The sequence below is a fragment of the Lynx rufus genome, unplaced genomic scaffold (assembly GCF_022079265.1).
Source record: "Lynx rufus isolate CCGP_SWC_20201006 ecotype Redwood Valley unplaced genomic scaffold, mLynRuf1.p SCAF_6, whole genome shotgun sequence".
In the NCBI taxonomy this organism is placed as follows: domain Eukaryota; kingdom Metazoa; phylum Chordata; class Mammalia; order Carnivora; family Felidae; genus Lynx; species Lynx rufus.
The window spans coordinates 26816025-26836481 of NW_025814878.1; the positions used below are offsets into that span (position 1 = coordinate 26816025).

The 20457-nt window shown below is 38.6% G+C and overlaps 3 long non-coding RNA genes across 3 annotated transcripts in view; 2 read left to right on the plus strand and 1 right to left on the minus strand.

The window, feature by feature from the left end:
* Positions 1-8594, plus strand: part of LOC124529263 (uncharacterized) — a 41928-nt gene extending 33334 nt beyond the window's left edge. The window contains exons 3-4 of the long non-coding RNA XR_006966296.1: positions 6752-6854; positions 8336-8594. This is a non-coding gene — a long non-coding RNA (uncharacterized LOC124529263). The remainder of the gene's footprint in view (positions 1-6751; positions 6855-8335) is intronic.
* The window catches only part of LOC124529262 (uncharacterized), a 297645-nt gene that overhangs the window by 196988 nt on the left and 80200 nt on the right, over positions 1-20457 (minus strand). The window lies entirely within an intron of this gene.
* LOC124529264 (uncharacterized) lies at positions 11765-15208 on the plus strand. Its single transcript, XR_006966297.1, has 3 exons — positions 11765-11886; positions 13259-13652; positions 15054-15208. It is a non-coding gene; the product is annotated as an uncharacterized LOC124529264 (long non-coding RNA).

A 20457-nucleotide genomic window follows, 5' to 3' on the forward strand; every position in this document is an offset into this window, starting at 1 on the left:
GACAGGGAAATATGGGAAATACCTAAAAGATATAAGCAAATCTAGTTAAGTTTTGACATTCTTTACAAAGTAAGAAGAAAAAGCAGTGAGTAGCCATTAATAGCATAAAACTCTGCCTTGCTGTGCTCAGACAGGAAACAAAGCTAATTAACAAAGCACTGATCAAAAAAAAAAAAAAGGACTGATTATAACAATCTATATATTTATCCAGAAGTTCATGCTCATATTTCTCAATAAGAAGCGTTAAAAATATCTGCTCTTAGTGTTAAGTTTCTGACTTCAGCTCAGGTCATGATCTCATGGTACATGAGCCCCACATTGGGCTTTCTGCTGTCAGCGCAGAGCCCCCTTCAGATCCTCTGTCCCCCTCTCTCTCTGTCCTCTGCTCATGCTCACTTTCTCTCTTTCTCTCAAGAATAAATAAACATTTTTTAAAAATTAAAAAAAATATCTGATCTGATTAGCTGGACCTTTTCCAATTCCTTGTGGAATTATGCAGGGTATGTGATGTCTCTTTGGGCACATAAAATGTTTTGGATCATTTCCATCAGTCATTTCAAAATACAAAAATGGACTAGTTTCATGGCAGAGAAGTTAATTCATGGGTATCATTTTGGCAGTGGCACAAGGGTAAAAAATAATCTCTCTCTACAGAAACCAAATGCAACAAGGAAATTCTAATTGAATCACATGTCTTACATTACATGGATATGAGCCACATTGTTTTGGTCACATTTATTTTCCATCACCTTTATCAAAATAAGGTATCACATTACAGTTAAATTCCAAAGGTGCTTATTCCCCACAAATCAAAACTAAATAAAATTAATTTATCAAAATAACTATATGGATTTCTGGATACACATGTTGATTTCAACACACAGGTTTATCATTGCTTCAACCCAAAGCCTCCCTTAACTATCATTAAGGGATATAAACAAACATAAAGCAATGAAGATAAAAATAAGAGAAGATTAAAAGAGATGAGAGATGGTGTAGAACTGAACCCTGCTTCCAAGTGCTCAGATCAAAAATAGTGTTATCCATGATTCCACAGTTTTGCTAATACTTATATCCTACCCGTCGGGAAATCCTGTTAGATCTACCATCAAAATAGATCGAGAATTTTGACATTTTTCACCATTTCCACCACTCCACACTAGTCAAGACTACCATCATCTCTTGCCTAGGTTACCGCAGTAATCTCTTCTTCCTTAGCCTCCCCTGAGCCACCGCTGCGCATTCTCTGCATAGAAGCCAGAAAGAAGCCAGATTGCTTCTTTCAACAGTGTCATGTCTTTCAACAACATCACTCGTGTTTAAACACTCCACTGTCGGGGCGCCTGGGTGGCGCAGTCGGTTAAGCGTCCGACTTCAGCCAGGTCACGATCTCGCGGTCCGTGAGTTCGAGCCCCGCGTCAGGCTCTGGGCTGATGGCTCAGAGCCTGGAGCCTGTTTCCGATTCTGTGTCTCCCTCTCTCTCTGCCCCTCCCCCGTTCATGCTCTGTCTCTCTCTGTCCCAAAAATCAATAAACGTTGAAAAAAAATTAAAAAAAAAAATAAATAAACACTCCACTGTCTTCCTTCTTGACTGAAAGGAGAAGCCTTGTTTTCACAATGGCCCACAATGCCTTACCTGGTCTGGACTCCTGTTCCTGTCCTGCTCCTGACCTTATCTTGCTAACCCACTTGGACCACAATGGCCTCCTGCCTCAAACATACTAGCTACACTCCTGCCTCAGGCTTCATGTGCTGCCCCTTCTGCCTGGGGTACACTTCTCCCTAAAATTACTGTAGCTTCACTCTCTCCTTGATATTTTTTCCGACGCACCTTAAGTGCAATCTCAATCTTTATATATCTGACATCCATTAGCCCACTTCATTTCTTTTCCATAGCACGTATCACTAACATGCTACATAATTTGCGCATGTACAGTATCTGTCTTACTGGCAGAATGCAACCTCCTGACAGCAGGGATTTTTGAACATTTTTAATCTCTCATGTATCACCTACACCTACAATACCTAAACCAATTGGTACTCACAATAAGAATGCCAGGTAAAAGGCAGGATGATCAACTAACCTCAGATAAACAGCAGATAATGTCTGAGTACAGAGAGATCCCATCTGCTGTTTGTGTAGAATTCAAATCTAACTGGGTATCCTGGGATTTTATTCGCCAAATCTGGTCATCCTAACTGCAAGACATTTGTCAAACGAATGAATAAGAATTTTGGAGGTTGAGGGGCGCCTGGCTGGCGCAGTCGGTTAAGCGTCCGACTTCAGCCCGGTCACGATCTCGCGGTCCGGGAGTTCGAGCCCCGCGTCAGGCTCTGGGCTGATGGCTCGGAGCCTGGAGCCTGTTTCCGATTCTGTGTCTCCCTCTCTCTCTGCCCCTCCACTGTTCATGCTCTGTCTCTCTCTGTCCCAAAAATAAATAAACGTTGAAAAAAAAATTAAAAAAAAAAAAAAAAGAATTTTGGAGGTTGAAAAGCTGAGGGGATAATGGTAGATAGATAACTTAGCAACTTACAGAAAATTAAGTGCTAAACATCAACAGGGCTGGAGGAAAAGAGGACAGGAATGAGGAAGCCACAAAAGAGAGAGAACCTGTGGCACGCGATGCTGGAAACTATAAGGAATTAAAGGCATTAAGTGCTCCCAAAGTGGGGGGTATAAAAATGCATGGGAGTGGACCGTGGGGGAACTCAAAACAGGAGGAGTAGATTGAAGTCTTTAAAAGAAACAGACACTTATTAATTTATCTTATGTTTGTTTAATTTTGAGAGAGTGAGCAGGGGAGGGGCGGAGAGAGAGGGGAACAAAGGATCCAGAGCCGGCTCTGTACTGACAGCAGCGAGTTCGATCCAGGGCACAAACCCATGAATCCTGAGATCATGACCTGAGCAGAATTTGGGCACTCAACTGACTGAGCCACCCAGGCGCCCTGAAAAGAAACAGACATTGAAAACTATCCACATCCTGGGGCGCGTGGGTGGCTCAGTGGGTCAAGCTTCTGACTTTGGCTCAGGTCATGATCTCACGGTTCCCGAGTCTGGCTCTGTGCTGACAGCTCAGAGCCTGGAGCCTCCTTCAGGTCTGTGTCTCCCTCTGTCTCTGCCCCTCCCTCACTCGCTCGCTCTTTCAAAAAGAAATAAACATTAAAAAAAAAAAGAGAAATGTATAAAACTACCCACATCCTGACCAGATAGATGACTGCCTGTTTTACTCAAGCAGAGAACTAAAGCTTTACCTTCTCTCTCTCTCAAAAATAAATAAACATAAAATAAAGGGAAATGTATAAAACTACCCACATCCTGACCAGATAGATGACTGCCTGTTTTACTCAAGCAGAGAACTAAACTTTTACCTTATATAGAAAATGAATCATAAAAATACAATAGAAAAAACAATTGCACAGCAATTTTGATAAAATGTAACAGAAATTCATTATAAAAGCTATTAGCAAACAGCAATAGACAGGGATTTCCCTAGCCTGATAACAGATCTCCACAAAAACCTTCAGTAAACGTAATACTTACTGGTGGACAATGGAAAGCTTACCTCAGAGTTTAGAGATAGAACAAGTGTGTTCGATAAAACCACATCTATTCACTATCCAGTTAAAAAATGAAAGAAAAAAGAATGAAACATATAAGAATCAGAATACATGATTGTGAATGTAAAAAATCTAAATTTTTATTGATAAGGCATTGACAGAATTAGTAAGTGAATCTAACAAGGTTTCTGGGTATAAAAATCATTTGTATTTGCATATGCTAGCAAAAACAGTTGGAAAATGCAGTTTTAAAGAAATGATAACACAAGACCATAAAGTATTGAATATGTAGGAATAAATTTAACAAAAGATGTGTAAGACTTCTGTATAAGACTATAAAATATTACTGAAATTTAAAATATTTTAATAAATATTCATGAATTAGTAGAATCAATACTGTAAAACTTTGAATATCCCTAAATTAATTTACAAATTTGATAACATCCAACTAAAATCTTAATAGGTATTTCAACAGAAATTGAAAATCTGGTGCTAAAATTTGTATGAATACAGAAAGGGTCAAGCACAGTTAAACAACTCTTGAAGAAAAATAAAATTGGGGAACTCACACTACCAGATTTCAAGATTTACTGTGAGGTTATGGTAAATAAGAAGGTGGTATTTGCACATGAGCAAACAGACCAGTGGAAAAGAAGACAGAATCTAGAAACAGTCAGTCAAATATATGGTCTCTCGATTTATGACAACCAAAAACCAATTCCATGCGAATTGTGATGTGTAAATATGAAAGGCAAAGCCATAAAGATTTAAGCAGGTAAAGATTATCCTCAAGAATTAAGGAGGAACAGACTTCTTAAACAGCACCAAAGAACACATTCACCAGAAAGGAAAACTATGAAAAACTGGATTTCATTAAAATTAAGCAATTTTACTCATTTAAACAACATTAAGACAGTGAAGTCACAGAGTGGGAGAAGATATTTGCTATATATATATATTTGCTATATATATATTATGAAGACCTCATGTGCAGAACAGAACTAAGAAAGTAAAAAAAAAAAAAAAAGCGAATGGCTGCCTAATAAGCATTAGGTAAGGTATTCACAATAATTAACCTACAGAGAGATGTCAGTTACAGTGGTGAGTTTCCTCTCCCTCATCAGAATGGCTAATATGTAAACAAACAAACACGCCCAGCGGTACCAAGTGTCAGGGAGGACGCAGAATTACTGCGGCTTTCCCTCGCTGCTCACTGAACGTAACCGCGAGCAACCACTTTGGAAAAGTGCCAAAGAACATATGTACACCTGAGCAATTCCACTCATAGCTATATACCAAATGGAAATGAATGTATATGTTCACTAAGAGACTTCCATAAGAATGCTCACAGCAGCATTATTTGTGATGGCCCCAAATTTTCAACAACTCAATTGTCCATCAATAAATAGACTGGATAAGTTGTAGTACAGTCATAAAATTTAAAAAAAAAAATTTTTTTTAAAGCTACTGGGGCATCTGGGTGGCTCAGTCGGTTAAGCATCCGACTTGGGCCCAGGTCATGATCTCCCGGTCATTGAGTTCAAGCTCCACGTCAGGCTCTGTGCTGACAGCCTGGAGCCTGGAGCCTGCTTCAGATTCTGGGTCTCCCTCTCTCTGCCCCTCTCTTGCTCACACTCTGTCTCTCTCTCTCTCTCTCTCAAAAATAAATAAATGTCAAAAAAATTTTTTTTAATGCTACACATGAAAATATGGGTAAGGTTCACAAATATGATGTCATGCAAATAAATTCATAGACAAAAGAATATATACTATATGATTCCATTTACCTAAAATTCAAAAACAGGCAAAGCTAATTTATAAAAATAAAAGGATAGAGGCTATTATAGTTAAGTGGCTGATGCCTTTACAAAGGGTCAGAAGGTTCCTGGGGCTCTGGTAATAGTCTTTGTCTTGATTTAGATGATAGTTACATGAACATGTTTAGCTCCTAACAACTCCTCACACTGTATTACTTATAATGTGTGCTTGTAATTTTTCTGTATGGGTATTACACTTAAGTAAACATTTTCCAAATGAAAAAGCACTGCTGAACAAGAAAGAAAGAAAAAACACCAGGGTCCAACCAGGAAGAGGAAGCAGTTAATGGAGGGATAAATGAAGGTTGAAATGAAATAGTGCCCTGAGGGCATTTGCTCATCCCAGGAACTTAGAGTGCAGTGACTTTTTACTTTTAGATACTTGCAAGATGGTGAGTTAAAATGTAACAGCTCAGAGCCTGGAGCCTGTTTCAGATTCTGTATCTCCCTCTCTCTCTGACCCCTCCCCTGCTTGTGCTCTGTTTCTCAAAAATGAATAAATGTTAAAAAAAGAATTAAGATTCTGGCCATAAGGATGGACCTTTCCAGACCGGGGGCAGGAGAGAGCGTCTAGAAAATATTTATCTCCTGATGAGAAGTGTCAGGAAAACTTCTTTATCTTTGTGTGGGCTTGAGGGGAAAATATTCAAAACTACAGTTGTTGGTTTTTCATATTCATTTAGTTTTGAGAGAGAGACAGAGAAAGAGCACACAAGTAGGGGATGAGTAGATAGGGAGACAGAGGATCCAAGGTGGGCTCTGTGCTGAGAGCCTGATGCAGGGCTTGAACCCAGGAACCATGAGATCATGATCTGAACCAAAGCCAAGAAATGGACACTTAACTGACTGAGTCACTCAGGCACCCCCAAAACTACAGGTTTATCGGGTTCAAACTGGTTACCTGTGGGATCTGAGGAAACTCAAAATAATTAAAGCATTACTGGGTAAATCATGTCCCAGGATGCTTGGCTAAAGGAAACAATATCCTACCTGAAGGAATACACACAGTTCAGGTGTCACAAAATTATGCAGATAACCTTCTACAGAAGAACGAGTATGACCCCTGGGCTTTGCATGGGGCTGGTGTCCTCCTGTGCTTGTGTACAAATGAACCTGTGGCAGGAGGGGGGGAGGGAGGGGGAGGGGGAAGGGAAAAAAAAGAAAATTTGTCTAAAACATATAGGTAAATTACACATATTGATATATAAATCTTCAGTTAATGTAGGGGGCAACAGTTGTATGCTATGTTTTTAATAATATGTGTAAAAATGGTTTCTTTTTAGAGCTAAAGGATGAAAACAATGAGTCCAATTCATAGGCGACTGATACATCTCACGGCTAAAAAACTCTAAGAGTACCTATCCTGTTTACTAGGTATATGGAACTGGGAAAACCTCGATATGTTAGAGGCTGGGAAGACCAATATCTGGCCAAATGAAAAGGCAAGTTTATTAGGATGGTGATGATCCAATAAAAGGTAAAACCATATATTCTTTGTTCTCATACACATCTTTATAGAATATACTCCTTATAAGGACTTTTAAACTTAATAAGCAATTGTGAATGGATTTCTGTTATCCCTAGGCAACACAGAAAGCCACTCTACCCAGGTTTTCCCCCTTTCTATGCAAATAGGCTTGCAAACATCTGAGCTAACAGAAAATGACCAAAAAAAAAAAAAAAAAAAAAAAAAAAAAAGTACCAGCCAAGTTGCTTGGATGCTAGGAGTAAACATACATAAACTGTTCTCCGTTCAGCATAAATGATCATAAATACACACAGTGCAATACAGAAAACTAAAAGTGTGCATTATAAAGATAGCAAGACTCTTGAAAAGTCCAAACAGCTGTAAAAGTACATTTAGCCACTGGGTCAAGTCTATTTTATACCATGAGATCTTTCTTATTTTTGTTCCACTGCTAACAATTCAAGACTGCTTGCCTTACACCAACAATTTGCATTATCTTAGTATCAAACTATGTTACTATTATTTAACTATGTTGAAAGTAACATTATTCTAATTTTTTAATGTTTATTTTTGAAAGACAGAAAGACAGAGCACAAGCAGAAGAGAGGCAGAGAGAGAGAGAGAGAGAGACAGAGACAGAGAGACAGAGACAGAGACAGAATCTGAAGCAGGCTCCAGGCTCTGAGCCATCAGCACAGAGTCCGACACAGGGCTTGAATTTACAAGCTGTGAGATCCGAATCGGATGCTCAACCGAGGCCCCCTAAAAGTAACATCATTCTAAATAAAACAATGACTAGTTTTTATTTTCCAAAGTTTGAAAATATTTTAGGTGTAAAGTTTTCAACTCAAGAATATTATAGGCTTTTACTTAAACTCAAAATAATTCCTGAACACTTTAATATCCTTTTGTTCTCGATTTTTAAGTCTTTACTTTTTTTTTAGTGTTTTTATTTATTTTTGAGACAGAGAGTGAGACAGCACACCTGGGAGAGGGGCAGAGACAGAGGAGGACAGAGGATCCAAAGCAGGATCTGAGCTGACAGCAGAGATCCTGATGTGGGGCTCAAACTCATGAAGGCGAGATCATGACCTAAGCCGAAGTCAGACACGGAACCGACGGAGCCATTCAGGCACCCCATCAATTTTTAAAAGTCTTTTCAATGTTTTTTAACTCTATGCAAAAGGATTTGTACAGAAGGAAAAAAATTGGTATTTAAAGCAAAAGTAGAAAGCTAATTTCCCTTGAAATCCTAATTCTTAAAAAATAAAGCTGAAAGTTTATCAAAAAATTAGTTTTGAGAACTGTCAAACCCAGATCAGTCTCAAAATAATTTGAATAGTGTGAATTCAAACTCCCTCTGCTTTGATTCAGTACTAGATTAAGATTGTATCTAGAAATCAGGTGGTGTTTCTTACCCGTTGTTTTACAAATAAATGTTAATTTTATAATAGTAAGACTGGGTAAATAATGGGTAATTCTGTTCCTAGGAATTACTTCAGCAGGACCTGGAAAAGGACACACACTTTCATATGGACAAATTAGAGAGAGAGAAGAGAGAGAGGCACATGGATGTAGCATACACTGAAAATTCTGTGTACGTATCTTCTATTTGCTGATTGGGCCAGCTCTCCAACCTCTCTCAGCAACACACAACCTTGTACAACCTCAGAAATCACCGTTCACCCCTGCAGCAGATCCTTGGTAGATTTCATGGAATCTTGCCCTTACACAAGCCTGGTTAACCCCCAGCAGAGATCCCAGGTGAATCCTCACACAGAGTTTTGGTGCCCACCCTCTGTGCAGCTTCCTCTTCTCTGAATACCACTGGCTTGCAAATTCCAGATGCTTCAGGCAGCCACAAATTCCAATCTCAGACCCCAGAACTCAGCATGACTGTAAATCTGCTTGGGCTCCCCACCCTGTGCCATGGCAAGAAGCAGTCCCAGGCAAAAAAAAAAAAAAAAAAAAAAACCCAAACAAAACAACGGGGAAACAGTAGGGCTCACCTGGTGTCTCCTTTATCTCAATGATGTTGTTTATTTTTACATCAAAATCATAAAATCAAAAGAACGTAGTATCTGAATGAGGACTGTGAATTTTTTAAACTTCTCTTTGTTTAGTGTCACATTAATAAATTGGAAAAGAATATTTAACTGATTTACAGAAAGGAATCAGAAAATATGAATCCAGTTACACCTCCAGATTTCAACAATTCACCCCACTGAGCTGTTGTTTTCTCTTGACCTTCTCTATGAGGCATCAGAGGCTTCTGAGGGGTATCCGTTCACCACAAGAGCTCCCTTAGAAGCTGCTCAACTATTATGCTGTTTCTAGGTAAATAATTATTTAATTATTATTTAATGATTTTACTTTAAAAAAAAAGTGTGGCTAATATTTTAATGACATGGGAAAATATCTAATAAAATACTTCTAAGCTAAATGTGTAAAATAACACTTCACAAAGTAAAAAAAAAAATGCCTAAAAATCAACATTTTAAATAGGAATATTAAAGGTGATATTTTGCTAATTTTTTCATCATTCTTTTCTAGATCTCCTGTGTCCCATATTAGTAATATGTATAAATAACACTTAAAAGAGCTTCTAATTAATATGCTGTTGAGTCCAATTTCCCCTCTAAGTTCAGGAAGAAATATTTAACATGACAGCAGCTGCCACCAATAGTCGCCTGCGTCTTTGCAATCTGACCACGCCACTTCTGTGACCCGAATGTTCCCCCTCTTCAGTGGCTTCAGTGCCGCTGCTCATTCCTTTCCACACTCCAAGACCTCTCCTTCAAGGTCAAGCTCAGGTTTGACATCTTAGTGAGCTCTTACTCCATCTCTGTCCCCTACTTTCCAAAACCAAGTCTGAAGTAATTTTCCCATCTCAAAACTTCCATGGTCCTTTGTTCTCACATCTCACCCAGTTTGTTGTGCCTTTTTTTTGGGGGGGGGGGGGCTTGTTTTCTTTTTCTTTTTCATCTTTTTTTTTCTTTTCTAGAGCAGTTTTAGATTCACAGGAAAATTTATCAGAAAATACCGCAGTTTCTCTGATAAACTGACCTGGAGTGAATGCCTATAAATGATAAACGGTGTTTTCTCCATTCACAATAACAGACCATGCTATTTCCCGAGATATCACCCAAATGAGTGACTCATTGTATGTGGGCTTCAAATGACAACTGGAAGAATATGCAATTTTGCGTTTGTATAACAATTTAACATCTGCACTATTTCTACCTGTATTTTGTGTACTTGATTTCTTCCAAACAAAAACGCCCAAGTCTCATTGCTGCTCTTTCTCTGGACTCCCAAAGAGAGGGGGCATGCAGTATAAAAGAGAGACCCGTTTAGGTTCCACCTTCGTATGATGGGGACTGAAGACCAGGCCCAGGTGGAAGGGCTACCCATTTTCCTAATACTTGAAGAAATTAACAAAATGAAAATATAAGTGCAAAAAATACTAAACGCCAAGTCAATGGGACCTGAAGGCTGTAAAATGAGTTTGTAAGAGATGATTCACGGAAGACTGTTTTGGAAGACTTCCAGAACGATTCAGGAGGACAGTCAGGAAAATGATTACCCATTGGAGCAGCTTTTTAGCACCAATAAATTCTGTCTGTTTCAGTAATGGATGCCTTCAAGAACTATTATGAACTGTGACATTAAAATAAATGCACATATACACTATTTTTATTACTCTTCCCACAAACCTCTGTTCTCTTTAAGTCCTCAGTCTTGCTCTCGATAGTTTTACACAACACAATCCTTTTCATGAGCACATCACACAAAATTTATGCAGGAATGCTTTATTTCCAGGCACGTCTATATCTCAGCCGCCCCTAACTGCCCCACTAAAGCCAACACTGGGCTGTCTACATGAGGTTTAGCTCCGCTCCGAGGGGCAGCTGCAAAAATGTAAACACTGCTTTCAGATCGCATCCTGAATCACCACCTTCCTTTCTGGCTTGAAAAAATACCCCTTTCCCAGCTGTGTACCGTTCCCCACTCTTAAACCTGGTTTTGGTTAGTAGGAGAAGAAATACAACCTTCATGATAATTAATATGGGCACTGTGCTCTTGACTCTTTCAAAGTAGATCTATAAACATTATACCATCTGACTTTCTCAATAATAATATGAAGGGAGATATTACTTCTATTTTATAAGCGAGCCTCAAGACACACAGCTAGGGTTGAGTTTAAGAATGAGGTCTTTCAATTCCAAATTCAATGCTTTTTCCATCATATTCTTTTGTTCTACCTTATTCAAGTGTTTGTCATTCTCTACATGCTTCTCTGTAATAAGATAGATTACAATACCTGGGTGGGAGGAGGACACTTTTGGAAAGCACATAACATAGTTTTAACTAATATTTTTTAGGCAAGGGAGCATCTGACAAAATTAGTGATATTTCATTTCTTTGTTAGTTATTTTCTTTCATACATGAGAACCCTGAGCCCCAAACAGGTATCTTACCTAACTCACATAGTACATTGGCAAGAGACAGGATTTAAACTTCAGTCTTACCTGACTCCAAATCCCAAGATCTCCAAATGAACCATCGAACCTTCCCCCAGGGTGGTCTCTGGCAAATCCTACTAGAAGCGAAATTTATTTTGTACCAAAAAACTCAATCTAAGCCTATTCTGATTAAAAGGTCATGATCTGTCCCTGCCCAACAGTAAATCTGAGGCAAAATACATGTTCAGTTAGCACTAACGACGTTTCCTTCTGGAGATTCACTATAATAACAACCGTTCCTTTGGGAAGAGTCCAGTTTTTTAGCCTCCCTGGCCCAGTGTGGGATGACTCAGGTCAGACTACAGCAGCCCCAAACAACCCCTCCTAAACAAGACCTTAAGAACGTTAATGACTCAGGTACTATTGTTCTCAGATGACCTTGGGCTGGGGCCCGGACAATTCACAAGCATAAAAAATTAAGCAAGCAAGATGGAGAAAACGGAGAGGTTTTACTGCTTTCAGGCTCAAGAAAATGTTTTAATGCATCAACTGACTACAGCCTAACCTGATAAATGGTAGGCCTCTCTCACATTAAATCTTATTTTTTCCTTTTCTGATTGAAGGAAAATGCAAGATAAGACGGAAGAGTAGTTACCCTCTGAAGCCCTCCAGGAAATGTTTATTTTGTCTTATGTATAAAACCTAACTAGTATCCAAAAGAACTTGATGTCCCTGTTAAGAATGAAAAGGACCCTGGTAAACAGCTGGAGGGGGCTGATAACGCGTCCCACCACATGCATTCTTTACTGGCCCCTTGAATTGCTCATTTCAAAACGGAGGAAAACATTTCCTGCCTTAGTGCATAACAGAGAAAGGCAAATGGTCTGGAATGACCTCAGAAGATTTAGCAGTTTTCTAAAAAACTTAAAGGGAGTTTGCTCAAAGCTTCAATTAACTGGACATCCGCCAAACCACTTGGAAAATTTCTGCATTCAGAAAGAAGAATCCTCACCCTGAGAGAGATTCTCCATAACAAATCATCACAACCACTGCAAACATTTCTATCATTGGTTGTGTAAGTGATTATATCAGAATGTGTGCTTCTCCAGTTCCCCTCACTTGCTCCCAACTGTAATTTTTTAAAAATAGGATCTGTGATTTACTAATTTGTGTAATCCTTGTAGAATTTAAGCTATTCACTCATTCATTCAACAATTATGCTTAATACCACATCAAGCATTGGGGCTACAATGACATTTGATCCATAGATATTTCCTGAGCATTTACTATGTTTCTGGCACTGAGCTAGAAAATGGGGTGTGATGTTGAACTAGACAGTCAACCATCCTGTCTTCATGGAGCTCTCAGTCTGGTTCAGTGGGTTTTAATCCTTGTTGTAACCCAGAATCACCAGGGAGCTTTTAAAACAGACCACAGATGAGGCCCCACATATTAAATCAAACCACTCAAATCAAAGACACTGGCTTGGTGATTGATGCAGACAATAAAACAGGATTGTAATATGACAAATGAAATGACTGACAAAAGTAAAGAACATAGAAAGTACACACAACCCAGATTCATGTATGAGTGTTTTAAATGATGATTTATCAGTTAGCCTAGGAAATAAAGGAAGTAGGAACACTCTGGATAAAAGGAGTATGACATTCAAGGCAAAGAAACACATTTCTGATATAGTCCAGTGATACTGCTTTTTTTTTTTTTTTTTTTTTTTAATGAGTAGAGCATGTGAAGTCCAAGGTTCAAAGAAAAAAAGACAACCACAGGAACTGGATAAGTGGGTAGAAGTGAGAGCAAGAAAACGCCAGAATCTCAGGCTGAGGATTTGGAAGTTATTTCTTAAAACAATTAGAGCTTTGGAGGAAATTTAAGCAAGAAGCAAATGTGATCATTCATTGCTCATTCTTTTATTTTCTTTACTCCCAGCCCATGGATACTTAAATTTGGCACATCCTGAAGCAACAACATGGTCACCCCAGACTGTGTCATCTCAATAACTGGAAGAAATCAACAATTGCCCTGTTAAAGCATCTGTCATTATTCCACTTTTAATACATGTCCGTCCAGCTTCCTCTATTTCCCTTCCAGCTCACCCAGTCATTTGCTTTCTTCTCCAGTTGCCCAAGCCCAAGCCCTGAGGGATGCTGAGGACACTTAACACCCTTGTTCCCAAGAAGAGGAGAAGGCTGGTGTGAGGAAGGAATGGTTTAAGCTTCATGTACCAGCATGCAGTGGGAATGGGACCTAAGTACTCTGAACATTCTGTCAGCTTGCTTACCTGATAAGGCAAGAATGAGAATCATTCTCCTAGGAAACAATGGTAATTTAAACTTTTTTTTTTTTTTCAGACTGCCCTATAATTATTTGCCTGTATGGATTTCATGGAGCCCAAAACATGTTTTTTGCTATTTATAACTCCTTATTTTTTTCCCACTATTCATAAAATGGTGAAAACAGTTCTTACAAATAAGGGAAAATCCAAGTACAGTACCTGCTTGTTTGACTCAATATTTTGATTTGATTTAAAAATCAATAATTTATTTTAACTAAGTGACAGACATTTTATTCCTATGTACAAAGCACTCAGAAATTCCACCCTACCTCCCACATCCCGTTTGGTCACAAGAGATAATGGCTGCATTGACAAGAACTATTTCCAGTTCCTGTCAAGGGTCATTTCAGAAAGAAAGCTGAAGCAAAGCCTCACACTATTATTTTTATTTTGAAACATTTAAAAATAAATATCAAGTTATTGGCCTCAAGGGTCTTCTTGTTTCTGCAAATGAAAACCTTTGGAAGAAATAGTTTTACGCTGCTGAAGCACGAGGTTGGCCAGATTAAAAGGGACCAAAGACAAGAGCCCACACCTAAATACCAGCCTTCCACAGCTACAAGTCAGACACTGGTTCTTCTCCCATTGGACTCTGCTTAGTGGCCTTCAAGGATCAATCATCCTGAGAGCATCGAGAGACCAATACTCGAGACAAATTTGGATATTGGTTTCCTTTTGAGAAGAGTCAGCAGAACATTACATCTTACAATATATGTATGAATAGCAACTATTGTTTGGTTTCTTATTCTGTTCTAGGCACCATGCCAAGTGTTTTATATACAGTTGACCTTTGAACAATGTGGGGATTAGGAGTGCTGACCTCACCTACAGTTGGAAATCCATGTATAACTTTTGACTCCCTCCAGAATTAACTACTAATAGCCTACTATTGATGGGAAGCCTTGATAATATAAACAATTAACACATATTTTGTACAGGTATTACATACTATATTCTTACAATTTAAGAATGTAAGAGAGGGAAAATGTTTATTAAGAAAGCCATAAGAGAATATATATTTATAATATTGTACTATATTTATAAAAAAATTCCATGTATAAGCAGACCCATGCAGTCCAAACCCATGTTGTTCAAGAGTCAACTGTACATCCACTTATTTAACTTATACAATAAGCTTGTCCCAAGAACCTTACATGCCTTGTACTGACAGGAAAACACAGACACAGCTAGTAAGTGGGACAGAGGGATAGAATTTTTTTGTGTGTGACAGAGAATCGAGAGCTCAAGAAACCACTACACATGTCTATTTTTCTGTTAAACAGATTTTCCATGCAAATCATTGTTGCTCAGTGTTTATCTAGTGAATATGTAAAAAAGGTTCCAAGAAATAAACTTCTGACTCACTACATAAACATCTGTGTTCTTCAGGTATCTGTCATGAAACTGCAAAGACTAACAGTATTTACAACTCCAACGGGGCTCCAGCACTTAACCATGAACCAGCTGCCTGTCACCTGGCCTTGAAGAACAATTCAGTCTTATGTTCTTGTAGCTCTTTCCACCACTTTCGCCAGGAAGAGAAAATGGAGGGTTATCAATAAACCTTTTGCTTTAGATATATTAGCCTTGAGTTTAATTAATTGTCTTGTGAAATATTTACTCTTCTCTTTCCTGGCGATGTCATTCCCATAGCTACTTTTGATACAGCTAGCTAATTACCACTTTTTGTCTTCTGAATTCTTTTTTCTGCTATTCTAATCCAGTGATTTGAAAAAAAAAAAAAACCCAACTATTCTTTTGTGTTTCTCATTCTGTTGTCCATTCTCTGAACTTTCTAGGTCAAATCAATGCAGCAATCATTCTTATAGCCTCAATCATAAGGCTATCTTGAACCTTATTCATGATATTCAAGTCTGTATACGAGAAGGCAATGTGAGGTATGTGAGGAACAGTATGGGTCTTCTGTAAGACTGGCTTACACTTAGTGCTAATGTTTATAAGTTACTTAATCTCTACAGCCTTGAGATTCTCATTTATTTTTTTTTCCTTCCTTTTTTTTTTTTTTTTTTTTTTTAGACAGAGAGAGAGTGAGAGCATGAGTACGGGAGGGATAGAGGGACACAGAGAGAAAATCTTAAGCAGGTTCCATGCTCAGCATGGAGCCCAAGGGTGGGCTGCATCTCAAGGTCATGAACTGAAATCGAGAGATGCTTAACCGATTAAGCCTCCCAAGCACCCCAAGACTTTCATTTTTTTAAACTGGATATTAATACCTACTATTCAGAGTAGTTAAAAGGACTAAACATAAGATATACGTAAGCCAAATATTTTGCATTTTCAAAATAAGGGGTAGATACTTCATAAAGGACAACAATTATGGTCTTATCCTTAAAAGCTGTTTTAAAACATTTTTAGAATATATTTAATTTTTTTTAAATGTTTATTTTTGAGAGAGAGAGAGACAGAGACAGAGCACAAGTGGGGGAGGGGCATAGAGAGAGGAAAACACAGAATCCGAAGCAGGCTCCAAGCTCTGAGCTGTCAGCACAGGGCCCAATGCAGGCCTCGAACCCACGAACTGTGAGATCATGACCTGAGCCAAAGTTGGAGGCTTAACCAACTGAGCCACCCAGGTGCCCCATTAAGAAATATATTTTAAAAGTTAAACAATATCAGATACATATGAATGTTAATAAGATCTCTTTAAAGGACTTAAGTAATATCTTTATCTCTGCTACATTCAGTCCAGTTCTCATTAAACACAAGAAAGAAGGTGTAGAGCTTTTAAAACATAATTAGGAGACTCCTTTTTATGATAATATGTTGGTGACTATGAATTTCATAAAGGTATTTTTATAACTTCATTTGTTTTCTTCCATCATTTCTGACAGTGTGTGTAAAATCTTCCTACGTCATAATCAAGAAAGTGTCTGTAAATGTCGACGAACATTACACTAGACTAAACTATTAACTCCTATTAGGTGAAGAGGCATCATAGAATAGTGACCACGACATAGGATTTGTAATCAATTGAGTTTGAATCCTAGCTCTGACATAGAAAGTGGTTTGATCTCCCTGAACTGTTTCCTTATTCATACACTGAAAATGTAATACCTATCGGTGCCAACATTAATATAGCAATGGTAATGGCAGTGCCCAAACTATAGGTGCTCGATAAATGTCTTTTCTCCTTCTGTCTCCCTTTCATCTTCATTTACCTAGCATTTGAACTTATTAGATTAATTAAATTGAATTAATTTTTTTATGTTTATTTATTTTTGAGAGAGAGAGACAGAGCACGAGCAGTGGAGGGGCGTAGAGAGAGAGGAGAACCCAGAATCCAAAGCAGGCTCTAGGCTCTGAGCTCTCAGTACAGAGCCCGATGCGGGGCTCGAACCCACGAACCAGGAGACCTTGACCTGAGCTGAAGTTGGACACTTAACAGACTGAGCCACCCAGGTGCCCCAAATTAATGCTGTTTTAATACGTAAAGTAAAAACCCTTCAAAGCCCTGCTAAGCGCATTGACCTTTTCCTGGAAGCAGGAAAACCCATGTTTCCTCACCTCATTTTCCAATAGGCATGAGTGCATATTTGCACATGGGTACACACATCACACATATGTGCTGACATGCAAGTTGCACTGTCCAGTCCCACTTAGTAAACAAACACAGAGTCACTCAGTATCACTACAACACAGTTTTGTTTAGAGCTCCCCAGTACCCCAAGTCGCTGCCTAAGTGAACTATTTTGCGCTTAATTGTTGGTGAGCAGCAAAGTCGTTTTCGAATAGGAATGTGTTTAGCCACATAGAAGAAAGAAGCCTTTATCTAATTCACAGTTCAAAAGACATTGTGACATCCTCCTGAGGCCAACCTCTGGTTCCATGACTCCCAATAGAAACATAATAATAATGATATTAAGAAACCGATCAGGGGCGCCTGGGTGGCTTGGTCGGTTAAGCGTCCGACTTCGGCTCAGGTCATGATCTCACCGCCCGTGAGTTCGAGCCCCGCGTCGGGCTCTGTGCTGACAGCTCAGAGCCTGGAGCCTGTTTCAGATTCTGTGTCTCCCTCTCTCTCTGCCCCTCCCCTGTTCATGCTCTGTCTCTCTCTGTCTCAAAAATAAATAAACGTTAAAAAAAAAAAATTAAAAAAAAAAAAAACCGATCAATCTCAGTATGTAGCCCAATGTATAAAACACTCAGAATTTCATAGGCCACTCCAAATCCATCCTGCCTTCTATGGGAAAAAGTAGAAAACAATGCAAATTCTTTTATATCCCTCTCAGAAGATTTCTTGGTGACAAAGTTCAAAACACTCTTAAGAAGGAAAAGCAAAAAGCCAAGAAATTTCAATGATGCAACTTATTTATTTATCCTTAAATACATTTCCTTGATTTACTTATTATACTGGGAATCATTGGCAGGTGTCTTAAATTTCCAAGACTTTTGAATGTGTGAATTTTGTTTAGGTGCCAAATAATTGCTTGGTTTATTCCTTTCCAGGTTCGGGATCTTTACTAATAAATTTTGCAGGTAACGAAAAACCCCATACCACTGACACACACATCTAGTGGCACTTTCACGGCATGAGGCTACAGTAGGCAAATGGGTACCATTTTACAAGACTCTGCCACGAAACTGATGATGTGGACCCAGTGCTCCTTCATATTATGCTAGTAAATATGCGAAATGGAAATCTTGGGATCATAGATCAAACATTACAAGGTAAAAACATTACACGGTAAAAACTTCATGTAGCTCAATTAGAAATTATTCTGCTTGGTTCATATTTTCCATTTGAAACTTTTTTTTTTAGCCCCAGTTTCTCTGAGGCTGTACTCAGGAGGCTAAAATGTCATGCCTAACAGAAAACTCCTTGACTTATTTTTCTTTTTTGTTTCACAGTTGCAGCAGAGAATTAACATTGGGAGGCATATCCAGGTTTTCCCCTAATGATAAACAAAATGTGGATTCTTCCAAAAGTTGATGTGTAATCTATACCACAGAGTGCAAACCAAAAGTAAGTCACTGCATGTTGAATCCAACATTAACATTTAACGTTTCGTCTTGTTAAAAAAGAGCTAAAAGTATTATTAAACAGCTTGAGAGGTTGAATATGTGACAAAGGGAGATTATGATTGCAGATGGAATCAAGGTTAATCAGGTCATTTGAAAATAAGATTATCCTGGATTATTTGGGTCAGCCCAAAAAATAACAAGCGTCCTTAAAAGTGTAAGAGAGAGTCAAAAGAGGTGAAAGTGAAGTGAGATGAGAAGACTCATCTTCTTCCAGAAAAGAACACATTTCTGTTGATACCTTGATTTTAATACAGTGAGACCCATGCTGGATTTCTAACCTACAGGACTGTAGACAATAAACTGGTGTTGTTTTAAGCCACTAAATTTGTGGTAATTTGCTGTAGGAACCATAGAAAACGAATACAGATGGTCTCGTCTGGGAGAATCTGTCTCTGTTCCACGTGGTTTCTCACCCTCCAGTAGGCTCTCTCAGGGTCCACTAAGATAAAAAGTGGGCCAGATACCAAAGCAGTGGGTGGACAGAGTGCAAAGTCTGTCGATACATCTAAGCCTCAAACTGGCACACCATCATTCTGCCATATTCTGTTGGCCAAACCAACTCACAAGACCAACCCTTGTGGTTGAAGATTTACAGAGTAGGAAAATAGACCCACCCCCTCCTGAGAGCACCTGCCAACTAGCTCAAGTCAAAGGAAGGAGGAGCTGAGTCCAGGGTTGCAAGCAATCTACCACAAAGACTAAAAGCTTCACATCTCACTGTTATAATCTTTTTAGGTTTAAAAACCGAACAACGGTATTACCTTGAAGATAAAAACAGCATGTTGTGTGCTTTAAAAGTTAGTTTTGAATTCTAGTACTATTTACCTTTCTCAAAACGTTAAAACCTATTTTTTTTTCATTTAAATTAGGTGAACATTATTCAGGGTGTCCATGTTATCTGGACGTCGAAGAGGTGTTGTTGGATAGCTATGTAATGAGAGTCACATACATAATTTCACATTTTTAATAGAAGTCACATGTTTTTAAAGTTTATTTACTTATTTTGAGAGAGACAGAGACAGGGCGAAGGGGAGAGGGGCAGAGAGAGGGAGAGAGAGAATCCCAAGCAGGCTCTGCTCTGCCAGCACAGAGCCCAACAGGGGGCTCGAACTCAAGAAACTGGGAGATCATGACCTGAGCCAAAACCAAGAGTCGGATGCTTAACCAACTGAGCCACCCAAGTGCCCCGATAGGAGCCACAGTTTTAAAAAAGTAAAAAGAAACAGGTAAAATATATTTTAATAATATATCTTATTTAAGCCAATATATCTAAATATTATCATTCACCATGTAATCAATATAAAGATATTGAGATATTTTGCATCCTTTTTTTATCTGAAGTCTTCAAAATCGAGTATGCATTTTAAACTTCTAGCACACCTCAATCTGTATTAGCCTCATTTCAAGTGCTCAGTAGTCCCATACATCTAGTGGTTGCCATACTAGACAGAGTAAATCTAAAAACTTCAAGGGAAGTCCCAGGCAAAATTAGAAGATGCCAGAAGTTTGTCTTTAATGCTCTTCTTCTCTCTTTTCTCCACTTTCTCTCCTGCTTCCTCTTTCAGGGTCCAAGTGTTTTATTGCCCAGACTCTTGCATAGGGCATGGAAATACATTGTGATTCAAACATCCTGGGATTTGAAACCTGAAGGGCCACTTGCTAGACCTTGTAACAGAACTTAATCTGAGCTTTGGATTCCTCATCAATACCCATCTCATTACTCTTCATGGAGTTTTTATGAAGTTCAAGT